This window comes from Martes martes (assembly GCF_963455335.1).
Source record: "Martes martes genome assembly, chromosome: 4".
In the NCBI taxonomy this organism is placed as follows: Eukaryota; Metazoa; Chordata; class Mammalia; order Carnivora; family Mustelidae; genus Martes; species Martes martes.
In genome coordinates, this window is record NC_137891.1 from 180,853,518 (window position 1) to 180,872,514 (window position 18,997).

Sequence of the window (18,997 nt, forward strand, 5' to 3'; positions counted from 1 at the left end):
GGAGGGCCCGATGTCCCCTCTGCCGGTTCCCAGGAAGGCGGCCAGCCAGGGCCCCATCAGAGTCCCACACCCCCAGCACACAGCTCAGATCTGGAGATTTGGAGTCGAGTCACTTTCCTCAAGTGACTTCAAAATAAGATGACAACGGTGTCCCCTTGGGGTCCTGCAAATCCCATTCAAGGAGGGATGGGTGTCCTAGAGCCCCGCCTAGCCACACGAAGAGACCCACATGCTCCTTCCGTGAACGCGCTCGGGCGGGCACCAAGCAGGCCAGTGGGACTGCCTGGAATGCGCCAACCCAGAAAAGCGGCGGGTCAGCATTTTCTGGGATTTGCTGCTTTAATATTAAAATATTCATAAAGAGAAGTAATATCACTGTACACACGTTTCCTATCTGCAAACGAGGATTAACATCTGTTCCGGCACGTGGCCAGCATGGGGCACGCACTGGGGAAGTGGCCCTGCACTCAGGCAGGGCTGCCAGATCGCCGGGGCCCCACCACCCAGCGCTCCAGTGTCGGCCCATCCTGAGGGCTCCTGACCTGTCTCATTCTGCATCACTGCTGATGCAACCACACCCCCTAACACCGAGCCCCGACAGTCCCCCCAGTAACTGCTTCTGCGGCTTTCCCACCCCCCCAGCGCAAGACCTCAAACAAGGTCACACGTGACACTGATTCTCCCTAAATCTAGGAGGTTCCCTTTGCCTTCTGTGGGTCTTCGGTGACGTCAAAGCTGCCCTGCTTCCAATCCAACCACCCCACAGGTGACGCTGTGTCCTCTCGCTGCGTCCTATCAGGAGGCCCACATGGCAGCGTGCCCACTTCGGTGATTTTCTAGTTAATTACACATTGACTAACTAGCTTTCATCCTTCCCCTCCATTCCCCCGTGAAGAATTTAATTTTCTCATTGTTTTGGACGTTCAGCTGTCTCCCCCTTGTCAGCAGCCCCTCTTCCAACCAGTGCCTGGTTTCTGACCCATTTATCTCTTGCCTTCCAGAATGACAAGATGTTTGAGGCACGCCTCGTGACTCTGCACTGCCCGACACCTGGGATCCTCCACTCAGGTCTAAGGCGCCCTTCTCATGGGGAGCAGCGCTGAGAAACAGCTGTGGGTACCAGGTGTGTGCCCCGCTGCTAGGGGGCACTGCTTCTTTGCCCCTTCTGTGGTTACAATTTGTAAATCCTCTATGTATGTACCTCTACATAAAATTATGTATGTAAGTAACAGGCTTATAAATAAAATCGAGAGCATATTGATGTCTCCGACTCCCATCCAACACCTTCCCCTGTTCCAGACTCCTGTTTCCCACAGAGACAATCCTGACCCTTAACAAAAGATGTTTACTTATTTGCTCTATTCCACAGTAACAAAGTAACTCCAAACAATCTGGGAACTCTTCAAGATTTGCTTCCCATTCTCCGGCTCTTGTAAGCCTTCAGATGTATTCTAGGAGAAGGATAAAGTAACTTGTTTCACATTTGTGATGTTTCACCCTCAGGGTAAACCCTCTGCCGTGGGACTGCTGGGTCAGTGGGCAAATGCATCTGTGATTTTGCTTGCTGTACCTCAATGTGCCTGCACCAGGGTCACACCATTCTGCCTTTCTGCCAATCATGTGTGACAGCGTTTGGATTTTTGCCAGTCTGAGAGGTGAGCAGTAATATCTCTGGGTGAATTTAATTTGCATCTTCTTAATCTACTGCTTACACTTTCAGCCCTGGGATGAAGGCTCTGGCCCCGGGACCAAGCCCAGGGCGCATCCCGAATGAGCTAGGCTGGGCATCCCAGCAGGGGCGGGAGGGCGGTACACAGCCTCACCGTGCCCACCCATCCGGGCATGAACAACGCGGACACATGATGCTCAAAATGAAATACCCACACCTGTGTAAGAGGAAGGAGGGCTCTGGGTGTCTGGAGAAACCGCAGGAGGGTGCCCTTCTCAATTCTGGAGTAGAAAGGCTCCTTGCTGTCTTCAACAGGCAAAAGCAATGGTTGGGAGTTTTGCTCTGATGATCACAGACAAGGGGCCAGGCACCTGCCAGGAGGCCTGGAGCCCCCTCAACAGTGCTCCGAGCCAGTGGCCAAGGGTGCTGGCTGGAGGGTGCCTGGGTGGGCTGTCTCTATTAACTGGAACTTCTTTTTCCCGAGTCAGCACCTGCATTTCCCAAACCAGACTCTTGGGCCACAGGAAGATGCCTTTAGAAATTCGGGGGGTAAGGGGCACCTGGGTGGCTGGGTCGGTTAAGTACCTGCCTTCGGCTTAGGTCATGAGCCCAGGGGCCTGGGATTGAGTCCCATAACAGGCTTCTTGCTCAGTAGGGAGCCTGCTTCGCCCTCTGCCTGCTATTCCCCCTGCTTGTGCTCTCTCTCAAATAAATAAATAAAATTTAAAATCAATCAAGCAATCAAGCAATCATCAATCAATCTTTAAAAAAAAAAAAAAAAGAATTCAGGGACGCCTGGGTGGCTCAGTGGGTTAAAGCCTCTGCCTTTGGCTCAGGTCATGATCTCAGGGCCCTGGGATCGAGCCCCTCTTCCCCTCCTCTCTCTCTGCCTGCCTCTCTGCCTACTCGTGATCTCTGTCAAATAAATAAATGAAATCTTAAAAAAAAAAAAAAAGAATTCAGGTGGTGGAAAGAGTCAGCATTGTGCCTCCAGTCTTCTTGGCATCACAGGGTCACCAGTTTCTGCTGGCCCCCATGCCGGGCACCCGCAAGGTCTCAGGATACTGAGAATAGGAGCCTTGGCTCGGAGGGGATGAGCGGGGAACCCTCGTCCCACCCTCCCAGGTCCAAGCCTGCTCACCTCCACCCAGGGGCTGCATTTTAAGAGCTTTGGGAAACTTGAGGCCTGAGTAGAACAGCAGGACTGTGTTCAATGGGAAGGGGTGTGTTTTCTGAATCTGTCTGTATGGCTGCTCCTCTACAGAGGGTCATGGGAGCCCCATTAATGCCAAAAATACACATTTACAGATGGGTGATCGGCCTACCCTACTTGAGCTAAGATCCTACTCTACTGGTCAAGATTCCATTAAACTTAGAAAACTATTTTAGGAACAGAGACAGTAAAAAGCAAGGACCCCACTAAGCGTTCAGGGCAGGGAGTCAGGACACGGGTCTAGGCCCAGCTTCCAGCTCGCTGGGACCTGTCACTCCACTCCCAGAGCCTGGTCTCCAGGTCCCAGCTGCCTTCCCTTCTCTCTCCGGGGAAAGAGGTTCTCCGTAGCATCTCTCTCTGACCCTTCTGGGAACCGGACTCCCAGGCTGGGAGGCACAGGGGCCCTGTGGGTGCGTAACAGCAGTTGCCTGGAAACGCGTCCTTATCAAGGCATCACGGGCTCTTGCTGAGGTTTTTCACACAGAAGCCACGCAGGCTAGGGACACCAGCTCCTGCCTTCTCCCACCTCCCGCATCCTTCCTCCTGTGGCCACCACCCAAAAGCTTTGTTCCTTCGGTGTCGACCACCGACACACTCCATGACTTAGCAGCTAACTTCTCTCCCTTCTGCTCCCGCCCGTCTACCATGCCACCGCGGTGGCTTTCAATCCTCTCTGCCGTGGCAAAGATCACGTCTTTTCAGGTCCATGAAGAATGGATTGGTGCCCATGAATCATGACGCTGAACGGGTGAGTATTCTCAGGGCACGCCCATGAACTTGGAGCGGAGGGAAGATGTGCTCTGGGCAGTGGAGCCAGGGATGGTGGAGATGTGCCTCCTCCTGTTCAGCGGGGCAGGTGGGCCCCACAACCAGGTCTGTCTCAGTCACCCTGCACCCACCGTGCAGGGTCACCTGCACGGACCATGAGTATCCAACCTCCAAACCTTTGCTTAGGTCATCCCCTGACCTGCTCAGATCCTGTCTGTCGGTCAAGGGCTCTGGGCCCTGTCTGTCTGGGACGGTCCCCGTTGACGCCAACCGTCCCAGCACAACTTTGTTTACTAGGCCCTCTCTCTCTCGTGGAACTCTCCCAGTCTGGACAACAAATGGTGATAAATAAGATAAGTAATAAATAATGATAACGTAAGAGCAGCTGGTATTTAATAAATGGACACTTCCTGTTCTAACGCCGTTCTGTGAGTTTTCTCACTGAATGTGCAGGACCCCATGGCAGGGGTTGTTAGAATCCCTGTGCCACCCACGGAGACAGTGAGGTTGAATGACCTGCCCAAGGGTCAACAGACTTGCCCTGGTCCCGTCTTGACCACCCACCAGACTTCGGGAGCTTCTGTTCTTCACCCATAAAAGGGAGCCCAGGAGTGGCTCAGTGGGTTAAAGCCTCTGCCTTCGGCTCAAGTCATGGTCTCAGGGTCCTGGGATCGAGCCCCGCATCGGGCTCTCTGCTCAGCGGGGAGCCTGCTCCCCCCACCCCCGCCGCCTGCGTCTCTGCCTACTTGTGATCCCTGTCTGTCAAATAAATAAATAAATAAAATCTTTTAAAAAAAAAAAAAAAGGGAGCCCAGGAAGCGTCCTGCAGGACGGTAAGGAGGACTCCATGAGTGACTGTTTGCTTTCCCAGGGTGGACGGCACTCTGCAGGTGTTCAGTAAACGGCACTTCCGTCTGCTTTTTCACTGCTTTCCTGAGAACCTGGGCTGAACCCGGAAACTCAGAGGAGCACCTTCCCTTCCCTGGATGAGCATCTCCTAATTGCTTGGTATGAACAGGGACATCTCTGCGGGCCCGGCTCCTGGCACCCACGTAGAGTGTAACACGGCAGGGAGGAAGCCCCCTTATTGTGGGCCACTGCCCTCTCCCTAAAATCCCACCCCTAAATTACTCACCACCTTTCCCACTTACTGCTAACAAACTCTGAACAGTACCAGAGGGCACCGCGTCTCGGCATCATATACCGCTAGGAGCAGCCTGGAAAGCCCGGCTCTTCCCCGGGGAAAGCCCTCCCACCTGCCAGGAACAAAGCCACACCGCACACCCACCCCTGGGGTAAGCAGAGCCCCCAGCCTGCACCACTCCAGTGTGCCCTGTGGCCATCCATCCATCACCATCGTGAAACAGCCTCTTAAACCTGCGGGCAGCTTGGGGGGATCCAAGCTTCCAGAATATGGGAAGAAGCCCTCGCAGGTGAAAAGAAATCCAACAAGAGAAGACGACTGTCTCCACGGGCGTCACTGGTGGATAGGGAAGATCCCCAAAAGGGGGGTTTGTACCAACTTCTCATCTGAACAAGGGACACCACACTCCCAGCGGCGTAGTCACACACCTCTCACCGACTCCCCACACCCACCATCAATCAAGTTGTCAGGTGCCTTCAATAATCCCGACATCCAGCAAAACATCCCCAACCGGCTCCTTCCTCTGCTCTTCCCCTGGACCCAGGGGCCCTGCCGGGGCTCTAGGGAGTCCCATTCCCAAACGACAGCCATTGACCTTGACAGGTCCCAAACTCCGGAGAAGTCATTCACCCACGAGCTGCGGGCTAGGAAGACCTAGAAGAACGGTTCTGATTCAATGTGCAGTGCCCAGGGAATGAAAAGAGACACAGCTGGGAATGGGACAAAGGCAGGAGCCCACTGGGAGACACACTTTGCCTGGAACAGAAACTCTGTCCTCAAGACGCCAACATGCACCTCCTGGCCAACATGCACTTCAAGGCTTACCTGCCACTGTTGAACACTCAGCCCCGCCCAAGTGAGCAGGGGAGAGGTCTGGCACTGGCAGGGGAGGGCAGGGTCGGACCCTCGACAGTCTTGGTCAGTTGGTGAGCTGTTTGCCTCTGAGGCCTTCTCTGAAGCCATGTTCCTCTGAGAGCTCCACCCAGAAATGACCCTCTCTTGTGGGACTGGCCAGAGCCCCCCAGTCCAGCTGCCCCCTGGGGGCCACCCAGTGCCACCCCAGACCAGCCTGGAGGAAGGGAGTCTCCCCCAATCTGCAGTCACCCGAACTATGAGGAAGAAAGAAAGGGGTGTGCCCTTTTCCTCCATGGACACCAGTGCCCAGTGCCCAGATTCCTCAAATGACTCGGAAGCAGGGGAGCGTGATGCGTTCTGCTGGTCTCTGTGGCGGGAGACAAAGGTCAGCGCTCAGGATGGCAACGATAGGGCCACATCGCCAGAAAAGCGAGCCCTGGGGATGCTGCCCGAGTCGGAGGACCTTCTGGAATTGGCGACAGACTGCGGGCGTCAACAGCCCCCCTCCCCAAGAAAGTGATAGTTTCAAAGACTCTAAGTGTCCAATCTTCTGCCTTCACCCCAGGACCCATTTGTGGAGGCCCTTACCATGTGCTGAGCCCCCTGCTACACACCGGCTGGGAGACAGAAGGGTTCACAGCACCAGGAAGGCCAACCCTCTAGCCGCATCCAGCTGGGCCCTGTCTCCACGGCAGCTAAGAAGCAAAACTGACCGAGAGAAGCCTCTGCCCGAGGCTTGGCAGGGCTTGGGGATACTGACCAACCAGTCCTAACCCATTTCCTCCTCCTTCTGCCTGAGCCCACGGCTCCTGCTAGACGTCTTTCTTTCCTCGGGCACCGTGCTCTGCGGGCAAGGCCTGAATCAGATCGATTCTTCTAGATCGTCATGATCCAAAGCTCGTGGGTGAGCAACTCCAGAGAAGTTGCTAAGGGCTAAGCGCTGCCAGCTCGGGCTGTTGAGTGTAGGCCTCTGAGGTTTCTGTCTGGGCTGGGGTGAGAGTGAGTGGCAGACCCCGGGGCACCTAGTGGCCCGGCCGGTGTGACCAGCGACATACCGGTCGGTAGCATGGGGCTCCTGCCTGGCTTTCTCGGAGGTATTTTCCCCCTCATTCTGAGTGTGCTGCTCACAGGAAAGGACAACGCGGCTCCTAAGAGCACTCAGCCCCCCCCTCCCATTTTCCAGAAGAGGCCTGTGAAGGTCAAGGGCGATGCGGATGGAGAGCCCTGGCCTCCTGCCTGCTCCCAGGATCCACATCACAAATGATTTATCACAACAACAAACTGTTAACCACTTAAACAAACAACAGCGGGGGGCGGGCACGGGGTGGGGGGGGTGGGGGGGGGTTGGGGGCTGCGGGTGAAATCAGGCAGGTCCTGGAGCCAGGCACACCTTCCTGGGTTTAAATTCCACCTTTCAGCAGCCTACTGCTCTTTCAATCTTCTTGTCTGAAAAACGGGAAGGATTTTCCGAGATAACGCACGGGACCTGCAGCCCCCACAATCCTCCCGGCCCGCAGAAATGTCGGGTAAATACGTATAGGTTGTATTCATTATACATGCGTGGTGAAGCCGTTGGATTTTAACCTCCATTTTTTCTCTACAACAGTACCTGGCCCCGAGCAGATTCGGAATTCTCCTTCCTAAGTTTCTACATTGTTCTGAGTTTCTCGCTCGGTGCCAAAAAATGCCTCTCCTCCTTTTGCGCCCACACGCCAGGCTCGGGCACAAAAGCTTGCTTGGTTGGTAGCAGCAGCTCGCGTCCCCAGCGCTGGCCCAGTCCGCGCGGTTGGAGCTATTTAAAGAGCTGGGCCGGAAGCCCGGGCCACAGACATGCAGCCTCGGACCTCTCTGGTCTCTGCCTCTTCCTGGAATGTGAGCCCAGAAGCCCAGCGTGCTGGGGCCTTGACAGCACAGGGCTCTGCCCGGACTGGCCGGATGCTGCCCACCTGGGGCCGCGTCTCCCCCCGCGGTGGCCTGCTGATGCCAGCAGGCAGGACGAGAAGGCAAAGCTGGAGGCTGCCCGAGCCAGGTGGCCTGCGGGGGCCTGCAGTGCACCCCACCCCAAAGAATCCTAATTCACCTTGCACTCCTTTAAACACGGTTTTATCGATTATAAATGACATACAACCAACGGCACAAGTTTAATGGGGACCGTCTGAGACCATCTGCCTCGTGCATCCCCCTGAAAAACCATCAGCACCCTCAAGACAGCGAACACGCCCGTCACCTCCGAGTCCCTGGCTCTCCTTTGTGAGCCGAGCTCCTGGCCCTCCTCCCACCCCCAGGAGTCCCCTCCTCCTCACAGACCCCCATCTTACAGATTCGTTTTCCTCTGCTAGAGTCTCATGTGAGCGGAATCATACAGGATGCGCGATTTTTTCTTTTTCTCTCCCTGGGCTCTTGTCACTCGGGGTAATTATTTTGAGACCCACCATGCTGCTACATGTATCATAGTTTGCAGCTTGACTGCTGAGTTTCCCCTGCAGATTGTAGCAGTCGGTTCCCCCCTGCACCTGTGGACAGGCAGGTGGACTGTTTCTAGCTTGGAGCCATCACAGATGATACCTCTACCCTCCAACCCCCCCATTTGCGTGCCACGTCTTGGTATAGGCATTTATTTCCTAGGTGAGTAAACCCCTAGAAAGGAATGGCTGGATCATATTTCACCCCATTGTAAAATTTCCACGTTCCCATGGTACTTAAAATCTTTGAACACATGCGATTTAGTGTTTCCTCTGTTCACTGTTTATCGTTGGTCTTCTCCCTCTCCTCTGTGGCAGATGGTATTTTCGCAAAGATGGACCCAATCGTATCTCCCCTACCACATGCTTTGTACAGCGTGGAGTCTGGCTGGCCTCGTGGCTGGCCCGTCACCAACAGAATGTGGTAGAAGTGACGCTCGGTGACGTCTGAGGCCAGACCATAAGAAACCTTGCAGCTTGCACTTGGTTTCTTAGAACCTTCTCTGTGGGAGCCCTGAGCCTCTCCATGTGCAAAGCTTGACCACCACGTGGGAGCTCGGGTTACTCCCAGATGAATGCTGGCAACCCTCCCCCCAAGAGGCACCAGACACGGGAGGGCAGCTGCCCTGGACTCTGGTGGAATACGGCCGTGGGACCACGGACACCACGTGGAACTGAAGAACTGTCCTGCTGAGCCCTGCCAAGGGCCTGACACAACATCGCGACCTATGAGAAAGATGGCGGTTGTTTATGCCACTAAGATTTGGGGCTGGTGTGTTCCATGGCAGTACCAACTGGCACGTGCTTCTAGAATGGAAGCTCCACGAGAAATGGATCTTTTGTCTTTCTTGCTCATAGATCCACCCCGAGAGCCTAGTACGGCGCCTGACAGATGGACCCCAACAAGTGTTTGTTAAGTGAATACGTAAGTGGGCTCCTAGGTCAGGTTTTAGGAACACTGAGAATATCCACTAATCGAAAACAAACACTGGGATGGGATGGCAGTAACAGATCTGTGTCGGGCATGGGACTTCAAGTTTGAACACTGAGACCTGCAAGCCGCGTGAGCTTCCTGGAGCCTCCTGAAGCCTCAGTTTCCCCAGCTGTAGTCAGCCTAACTCTACCTACTTCATGGGGCAGCAGGGGCGGCTCTTTCAGGAAGGACGCTCACCCCCCTGGTCTCTGAGACTAAGTCAGTGTCCCCTGAGGAGCCCACCAGGGCTGAGGAGAATCATGGCTGAGGTCATTGGCAGATGTGACCCTGTGTCCCTGGCCATCGTGGGCCGGTGTTCACCCCAGCTGATCAAGAGTGCCTGTGACTCCGAAAAGGACCCCTCCCTGGTTCACACCAAAGCTATTCCCCCAGGACAGAGGCCAGCGGGCCTTTCATTTTCCTGCTACAGCTTCAGCGCCATGTCCTGACCCCACCAGGGTGAGGCGGGCACAACACCTACTTGGTGACAGAAGCCACCCCTCCAACCAGAATTTAATGAGGCTGTGGGCAATGCCTTTTGAAAGGCAGTTCTGGAGTGTGGCTCTCCTCACAGGTTTGTTCTTCCCTTCCAGCCGATCGATCTGCAGCCCTTCCTGGGAAGGAAGTCGGGGTTCATCTAAAGCAGAGGTTCCAGGTCTGCAGCCCCTGCTCACACCTTAAACACGGCCTCTGAGACCACCGGTACTTCTCAAGGCTGCCGTGTGTTCACTGAACCGTGGAGGGAAAGAGGAGGGACAGGAGGAGAAGCTCCGGGCTTGTGTGACTGAGACCAGCCTTTACTTCCTGGGACACCTTCCAGGGCAAAGACTGGGAATGAATCCACAAACCCTGGTACAGGTCTGCCCCGCTGCCCGAAAGTAGAGCGTCTCTATGAAACCCATAGCCAAAAGAAGCAACTGTCATTCATTTACGTGGAAAAATTCACGAGCATTCCCAGATCTAAGAAATAACCTCTCTCAGGCTCCCCTGATACCTGAGGACACACCTTGCTAACAGATCCGCCCGAGAAATGCAGACAGAGGACAGATGCTCCCGCAAGTGGTTCAAAGCTCTGGCGGCTGGACGTGTCGTTCCTGGGGGAGGAGCTTGGCAGGGCCCCCATTACGACTCACTGCAAGACTGATGCTGGACGCTATGTTTGCTTTTTGTCTTTTGTCCCAGATTCTTTGAGGTACTAAAGTCAGTCTTTCGTAAAAGCGGAGCGGCACCATGTGAACTTTCTCGGGACGGCGTGGGGGACACCTGTATCTCAAGGGGCCTCTGAGTGTGTGCTTCCGTGTCCAGACCTGCTCGCCTTTCTTCTCTTCCCCATTCCACTCCCTCCCTCTGCCCCCAAGGCCTTAAGAATCAAAGAAGCATCTGGTAAGTGTCTGCGAAGAACAGAGGTTTGGAAACTAGACTCTGTGGAGATCAAGGAAGTCTTGGCTCCAAAACCTACTATCCCGGAGACCTCAGAAACATTCCTTAACCTCTCTCGCTCCCATGCCGGCGATGGGGAAACTGAGGCTAATAAACACTACTCATCTAGCAGGGCTGTGGGGAGATCCGTGAGCTCGTGCAGGCAAGGCGATCAAGAGGGAGCCTGGCGCATTCCAAGGGCTAAATAAGTAACAGCTGTGATGATTACCACTCGACAGAGATGCTCCTCAGTCATACCTCAATCATCCCACCTGCAAAATGGGTACATATCTTTTTTTTTCCCTTTCTCCTGAATAGGGAAGAGAGGTTGGGCTCTGGTACATGCTTCCAGAACAAGTACCAGGTCTGGGAGGGTGACCCCAAGAGGGTGTCTGTGTATTTCCAAAAACATGACTTCTAGTTTTTCTCAGAATAAATGAGGGATTTCCATAATTAGAACATTAATACATAGTAAACTCTACCAAGAATCAGACCCAAAGTACTGAAGGACAGTCAGGAAGGACCACTGTTTGGAAAGCGCTGGGGAGATTCTGGACAGGCTCTCCCTCCCAACCCACAGACGGACGACTCAGTGTGGACACCCCCAGACGGGGACATGCGTCACTCGGGTACAGAGACTGATCAAAAGCCAAGTAGCCAAAAGGGACCGAGTTGCTGTATTAACGTTGTCAGTCACCAGAACCCCAGACCCTGGGTAGATTCTGGAAATGAGTCTAGTTAAAATGCTCGGGGCGCCTGGGTGGCTCAGTGGGTTAAGCCTCTGCCTTCCGTTCAGGTCATGGTCTCAGGGTCCTGGGATAGAGCCCCGCAGCAGGCTCTCTGCTCAACAAGGAGCCTGCTTCCCCCTCTCTCCCTGCCTGCCTCTCTACCTACTTGTGATCTCTCTCTCTGTCAAGTAAATAAATAAAATCTTTAAAAATAAGTAAATAAATAAAATGCTCAGTGCAGCCATAAGAAATAGCTGGCCGTGAACCCGCCTCCCTGCCGGAGTCCCCACCCACATGACACGGGCTTGGTCACGTGTCTTGCTCTGGCCAATGAGACAACAGCAGACAGGATGCAAGGTGTGGCTTGAAAAGCACCTGTGCCCTGTACCAGGTAATTGAAGACCTGGAAGGTGAAGGAAGGTGGGTGTCCAGGGACTCTGAAACCTTTCTGTATATTCTCAAACAAGAGAGTATTTATCACCTTTTTTTTTTTTAAACAAGTACTTGTGGGGCGCCTGGGTGGCTCAGTGGGTTAAAGCCTCTGCCTTCGGCTCAGGTCATGATCCCAGGGTCCTGGGATCGAGCCCCGCATCGGGCTCTCTGCTCAGCGGGGAGCCTGCTTCCCTTCCCCTCTCTCTGCCTGCCTCTCTGCCTACTTGTGATCTCTGTCTGTCAAATAAATAAAAATTAAACAAACAAACAAACAAACAAGTACTTGTACTTTAGAGTTTGTGCCCTTTCCAGGAACCCAGCTACCACGCGAAGCAGCTAACCTGCTGGCCCAGCGAGCATCTACAACAAAGCAGCCAAGACTCTGGGGGCTTCTTCTACCTGACTATAAACTATTTTCAACTGGATCAAACGTGGAGTCTCAGATGCCTTCAAGGGGGGATCTTTTAACCATATTTAAAAGTAGTCGGTATGTATTAGGAAGACGTTCTATCTGCAGAGTTAGAACTCTCTGGAAAGTTTCACTAAATTCTAAGTCATAGCAGCTAAGAATCTCCGTGTCAGGGCTGCGGGTCAGAGGGGCAGGCTTTGGGTGCGACCCCTGCACGAGCCCCAGGGGCCACCAGGTTGCAGCTGGGGCGTAAACCTCGTAGCTTCGTGCTCACGACTTCTGGAAGAGGAACACACACACTCAGTCCAGGGTGATGAGCTGCCCAGGAGACGAACAAGTCTTTGATGGGAGGAATGAACTGGAGAATGGAGTGTGGATGTGGGAAGGGGAGCAGGAAACATCAAGCTGCTTTCCCAGCCCACACAGCACCGGGGAGATAAGGACGTTTCTGCACGTGCATGCGTTTGTGTGTGTGGAAGCCCATGGGCAGAGCCATCCCAGCACCGGAGAACACATCATTCTGTCAGCCACTTGGGCCACCTGCTGCCCCACTGTCTGCAGGTTCTGTTTCATCTGCAAAGGCAGCCAGCGCATGGCCACACCTTCTGGGAATGTAAAGGGTACTGGTGTCCTCTCCTGCCCAAGGCCAAAGACATTCTCTGTGCCCTAGAACTTGCCGAAGCAGGAAAATCTGTGGCACCGATGCTTACCTACAGGTCTGGTTGGCCATTGAAAAAAATGTATAATTCACCTAACTTGCACTGACTGTTTTGTGGGTTCTAGGCATGTCGCTGGTTCTGGGCACTGCCTGGGTCTGATCTGCCCCTGATTTCTCTGAGCCACAGACACAGGTCCCAGTATGGGCAAGTTTTCAGTTTGTTGAATGAGCAAAAGACTGAAGGCTCCGTTCCTTCCAAGAGCTTGGGCTGGGGCAGGTGACTCATTCTGAGGCAGGGAAAAGACCCCAACAGCCCTTATTCCTTCTGCTAAAGAAACTCAGGTATCATGTCTTCTCCTCACTCAATGATCACCTGCCTTGTTGAGCTAACGAGGCCAGCTCTATGCTGGGGGCTGTGTCCTGTGGGAGCCTGGAGACAGTGGTGAGCCACATAGGAAAGCAACGTTCCTCACTGCACGCAAAGTCTTAAAGAGAGGTGGCAAAGTACAGGGAGGAGAGGACCTCACCAGCTTCCTCCCCCTGCTCTAACAGACTACTACGAATTTAGTAGCCTAAAGCCATGTAAATTTCTTGTCTTCAGTTCTAGAGGTAGGAGTCTGAAATGGGTCTTGGGAGGTAAAAATTAAGGATGCATTCCTTCTGGAAGCTCTCAGGGACAGTCTGTTTCCTGGCCTTTTCCGGCCTCTAGAGGCGCCCACGTTCCTTGGTTCACAGCCCCTCCCTCCACTTCTGCCAAACCAGCATAATGGGGGTTGAGCCCTCACACTGAGTCTCTGTTCTGTTATCACACTTCCTGCCAACTCCGACCTTCTGCCTTCTCTTCCACTTTGAAGGGCTCTCGTGATTACACTGGGCCTGCTGGATAACCCTGAATAACCCCCCATCTCAAGGACATCTGATTAACAACCTTGTAACCCAACATATTCACAGGTTCTAGGAATTAGGATGCAGGCATTTTGGGAGTGGGGGGTGGGGGCATGATCCTGACAACCACAGGCCCTGAGCTACCAGACAGAGAAGGCCCAGGAAGATTTTTGGAGGAAGCAGAGCCTGAATCAGGGCTTGGAGAAGAGAAGGGAGGTGATCCAGGAACCATCTGTATGTAATCACATATATGTCCTCATGCTCAAGGGAGACAGAAGAGATAGCAAAGGTTGGGAGAGGGACATGGGTACCTGCTAGAACACCCCACTTCTGATATGGTCTTCTGCCCCAAGTCTCCCTAGTCCCCAAACTTCTGGGCATGGGCCCGAGGTTCTCCACGATCATCTCTCACCACCTCCCTATTGCAAAGCCTTGGCCCGATGCTTCCCTTCCCCCCTCCCCCCATACACAGACTGGTGTTCTTGCCTCTGCTCAGGCTGTTTCCCCTGCAGCAGTAGCCTCCCTGTGCCTGCCAGCATCCCCTAAGGGCTGGGGTCCACCCCCATGACGTCCAAACCCAGCTCTAACCAGGTACTGCGCATACTCCCAGCACACTCGCAGCCCACCTCCCAGCTTACTGAGAGGATTAAGTGAGCTGAAGGTCTGCAGCACGTGGCACAGAAACGATGCTCAGAAATGCTAGCTGTCACCACTACCACCAGAAATATCATTTCAGGGGATCCATGAGGAAAGCTATTTTCATAATGATACTATGACGTTATTTGCCTTTTTTACTGTGTTATTTGTACTGTGGGTACAAAAGCAATGCTGGGGAAGATGTTGACATCTTGGCAAACACCACAGCAGAGGCATCAAACTGTACGAGTAGATATTATTAGTCATTATAGTCTTAACACCATGCGCTTGTTCTCAAAAAAAAAATGGGGGGGGGCACTATTTGACTAATGAATGTCTTTGATGAAGCAGTAAAAATTATTAATTTTATTAAAGCTTGATCCCCAAGTACATGTCTTTTTAAGAAAAATGGAAGAACATTGAACGCTCCTTTGCTGCAAACCAAAGAATAAAGGCTGTCTTGAGGACAATCATTTGCATGACTGTTTGAGTTGCAAGCTAAACTAGCCACTTTTCCCACAGAACACCATATGCACTTGAAGGAACAAATGCCCAATCCTGTTAACCAAGAGATCTGGCAAATGACTAAGTCCACACGTGAACTATGTGAGCTGGCCTGTTATTTCTTAGAAAACAACTGACCGGGCACCTGGGCGGCTCAGTTGGTTAAGCAACTGCCTTCAGCTCAGGTCATGATTCTGAGTCCCAGGATCGAGTCCCACATCAGGCTCCCTGCTGGGCTGGGAGTCTGCTTCTCCCTCTGATCTCTCTCCTCTAATGGTCTCTCTCTCTCTCTCAAATAAATAAATAAAATCTTAAAAAAAAAAAAAGAAAAGAAAGCAACTGACCATATTTGTTGTCAAAGATTAAAATCTGAGCTTTTGAACAAACGTGAGAATTTCCGCAGGCTTGATCTGCCACCGTGACCTCAACAGCTTCTCAAGACTCAAAGATTTTTCTGATGACATGCGTGGTGATGTGAACACGTGTGACTTTTTGATCATGGATCAGGAAGTATGTCATCATTTGGAAGCTCAGCATCACACCCTCACTCAAGTGATCACTGGTAGATGCTTAAATCTCGTGTGTGGTAGGGTACCCATTTGAAGTGCCAATGAGACCAATGGCTTCGTCGTCCACTGTTAACAGAGCACAAAACCCTCACTGGATAAACTCTGAGACACCACGCTGCAGCAGATCTCTACAAAACCACCATTTGGTGGGTTTGAGGATGCCAACCAAGAAAAATACCTACACTCATCTAATACAAGGCAATCAATACACTCCTCCCTTTTCTTCCTACTTATCTGAGTGATGCCAGATTTTCAACCCAAACGACAAATTGCAGTAGCCTGACTGAAGGAGCAGAGATGAGAATTTAGCAGTTTTCTGTAAAGTCAGACATTGAAAAGTTTTTTATTGTTTGTTTTTGTTTTTGATGTATGGAAAAGTTTTCGCAAAAATGTAAAACAACGCTCTCCTCACTCAAATCTTTTTTTTGGGAAGATGCACTTATTTTTCATTAAAGTTTTTTTTTATGTTAATGTGCAACGGGTTTATTGCTGTTGTTTTAAAAGAAGTTATTGAGATTTTAAATAGGTTTTTGGCTTTAATTTCTGGAACAGTAAATACCTACAGAACTAACCCACATAAACAAGAACTCTTTGGGTCCTCAATTTTGTAAGAATGAAAGGTAGTCCGGAGACCAGAAAGATGGAGAAATCCTGTCATAAAAAAAAAATAAACAGATTTACGAACACAGATCTTTAGTGGAATGGTATATAACGGCAAAACCGAAAAGAAAAAAAAGTAGAAACAACTCAAGTGTCCAATAATCAGAAAGTGGCTAAATAAATTACAGTGCCTCCATTTGCTAGAACATTATGTAGTCATTAAAAATTATGTTTTCGGAGAGCAGTTATTGTGAGAAAACGCTCGACACACTCGTCACGCTGTTAAAAAAGGGGCAGAAGCAAATGTTCACAATCACGTTTCGGTAATGCCTTGATTCTCGGGGGAAATCCGGGGAACTGAGTGGGGGCTGAGGAAATCGACAGAGTCCCCAGAGAGGTCCCATGGGTTACAAGCTCCCTAGCACGTTTTAGGGCTAGAGGGCAGCTCCGTGACGTTTAAACACACACGACACGACTCTTTCTTGAACAATCCTTCCCAACTTCTGCCTTTACACTCACAACGAGACCAAACTCCTAAACCTGGCATTCCAGAATCATCCCCAAAGAAACAGAAGAATCTTCTACACCTTGTCCTCCCCAAACCTGATTCTTGTCTTTGCTTTGATGTTGTAACCCAGGGCTGATGTTCCTCGTCTGCTTGAGTTCCTAAACCTCTCCCATTCTGAAAAATTCTGGTCTCATCCAAACTCAAACCAAAGACAGGCGCAGGTAGGTAGGGTACCACCCGGGAGGAAGTCCTGGGGGCTTGGCGTTCTCCTGCAAATACCGCAGGGATGCCGGCTGTTAACAAGTGTCACCCAACATCTGCTGCTTACTTGGTTTGCACATTTATTCTCATTCTCCTCATTATGGGCATATAAATCCCTTTTCATGCCCCAGCCTCCTTCTGCCCACATCTGTCTGCAATTTACTCACCACGTGCCGTGGCTGGGAGGAAGTATCTTATTTATGACTTTGTAGGATGCCAGGCAGGATGCTCGGGCCGGCTGAAGGTGCCCACTCCTTTTCAGGAGCACTGCTGCCTTGAGCTTGGATGGGCTCAGGGGCTTGAAGGTCTGGGCCTCCCCTAATGGGAATCAGGAGACCAACAGCTCCAGGAAGGTCTGAGGAGGTGTGCCAAGCCCCCTCTCATCTCACAATCACTAAGTATTTGCACTAACAGCACTAGGCACTGGGCCAAGCACTTTATATCTCATTTAATCCCCATGACAACCCTCGGAAACAGCTACTGTTAATAGCCTCAACGATAAGAGAAACAGCTTTGTTATTGTTACCCTCAGCCAGAGGACTACATAGTTCAGAGAGGGTAAGGAATGTGCCCGAGGTCACACAGCTAGTAAGTGGGAGAGCCTGAATGCAAACCCAGATCTGGCTCCAGAGTCTGCTGTCCCCGTTTCTGAGCTAGGATGGCCTCCCGTCTCTCCTGTCCGACGCAGCTGAATCCCCAGCGGGAAGGAGAGGTGTGTTCGTGCAGTGGAGAACGTTTCCGACTCTGCTGGTCATTAGTTCTGTGACCTTGACCAGGTTATTTCACTACACCGAACCTTATTCAGGTGATTCCACCTGTGAGAGGGGGTTAATCCTGGTAGGACCGGGGTGAGTGATAGATATGGGCTAGCACACAGCAGGTGCTCAATAAAGCTTTCCTATCATGAGTACTGACACGTCCTTATTATTGAGATTGTTGTTTACAGAGGAGCCCCCACATCTGGCCGATAACCTGTGTCCCTGGGTGACCTTTGGTGACAGATAAGACACCTTACAGCCCAGAGCGAGGAAAATATGCCTGTGTAGCTGCGTCCTGTGGGCCGAAAGGAGAAGGATGCACATGGTAACAGCCAGCTCTCTGCCCTCGCGGACATCACCTCATTTAATTCCCCGCTACTGTCCCATCACTCAGGCCAGGAAACTGAGGTCTAGAGACCATAGACAGTCTGTCCCAAGAGCCGGGGAGTGGTGGAGTCAGTGAGCATCCGCTGAGCCCCCTCCCCATTCCTTTGGGTCCAGAAACAGCTTAGATAAGAGGTTTTGTTCCCCTTCTAGGTCCAGAAGGGCAAATGGGGCCGAGGATTCTTTCCCTAGGTAAGGACACGCAAGGCAGGTTCCCGACCTTGGAAAAAACACTGGCAAAGGTGGCTGAGACAGCTTCTGAGGCAGTCCCAACTCACCACAGGGTTACAAAGCTTAGGGAGACCAGACGACATCAGCTCACACAGCCCCGGGCCCAGCGACACTTCCTCTGGGAGATTCCTGCCACTTGAGTCTCTCTCTATCCTGAGGGAGGAGGGGATGGCAGGAAGCCCCCCGGAAGCTGGGAAGCTTGCACAGATCTGCCTGGACTCCCGGATGGCCCCGTGAAGAGGAATGTGCGTGTGCTGGGCACGGTGACTTCCCAATTACGAAGCATCAGCGGGACCACGGCACGTACGACCCACCCGCTCGGGCCTCAAGATAATGCTGAGCGACCCCACTGGAAACAAAACCCCAACAGGAAAGGGTGCCTTGTAGCTAGACCGGGACACCCTGCGAGAAACTCCACGTCCCAGCTCTCCCCGCAGGCTGGCGTGGCCTGAGCACCACGCTCCCGCCAAAGGGAATCCCTGGCTCTGATTCCGGCTCTTTCCCTGGGTCCCCCAGGCCGAGGGTAGCAGAGAGGCCCGCCAGCCCGAAACGCTCCTCCTGATGGTGACGGGAGACAGAGACAACTTCTTCAAGCTGCCGCTGTGTCCTGGAGTCTCTTTCTGAGAGCAGCCAGAAATCAACCTGAGCAAGAAAGCTGCTCTGGCTTCCGACATGAAGTTTCCGGAGTATGTATCGTTGTAGGAAACGTAAGCGGAGAGCAGGTTGCCCAGCTGGGTTGCCTTTTTCTTTCCCCAGGAGTAGCAAAGGCGGTAATGGGGCCTCAAGAGAACGCTTCGTGTCAGAGTTCTCTGAGCACTGTTAGAGGGGGACTCCCCCAAACCTTTCTCGAGTCATCCTTTGAGACCCTTCCCAAAGCCCACGGCATGTGGGCAGGTGGCTTCCAGGAGAGATGGGTGCGTCAGCCACCGCC

The 18,997-nt window shown here is 52.5% G+C and overlaps 1 protein-coding gene across 2 annotated transcripts in view; it reads right to left on the bottom strand.

Moving 5' to 3' along the window:
• KAZN (kazrin, periplakin interacting protein) overlaps positions 1–18,997 on the bottom strand; it is a gene marked incomplete at both ends in the record, with an annotated part of 432,776 nt that overhangs the window by 90,847 nt on the left and 322,932 nt on the right. The gene's annotated exons all lie outside the window — the stretch shown is intronic.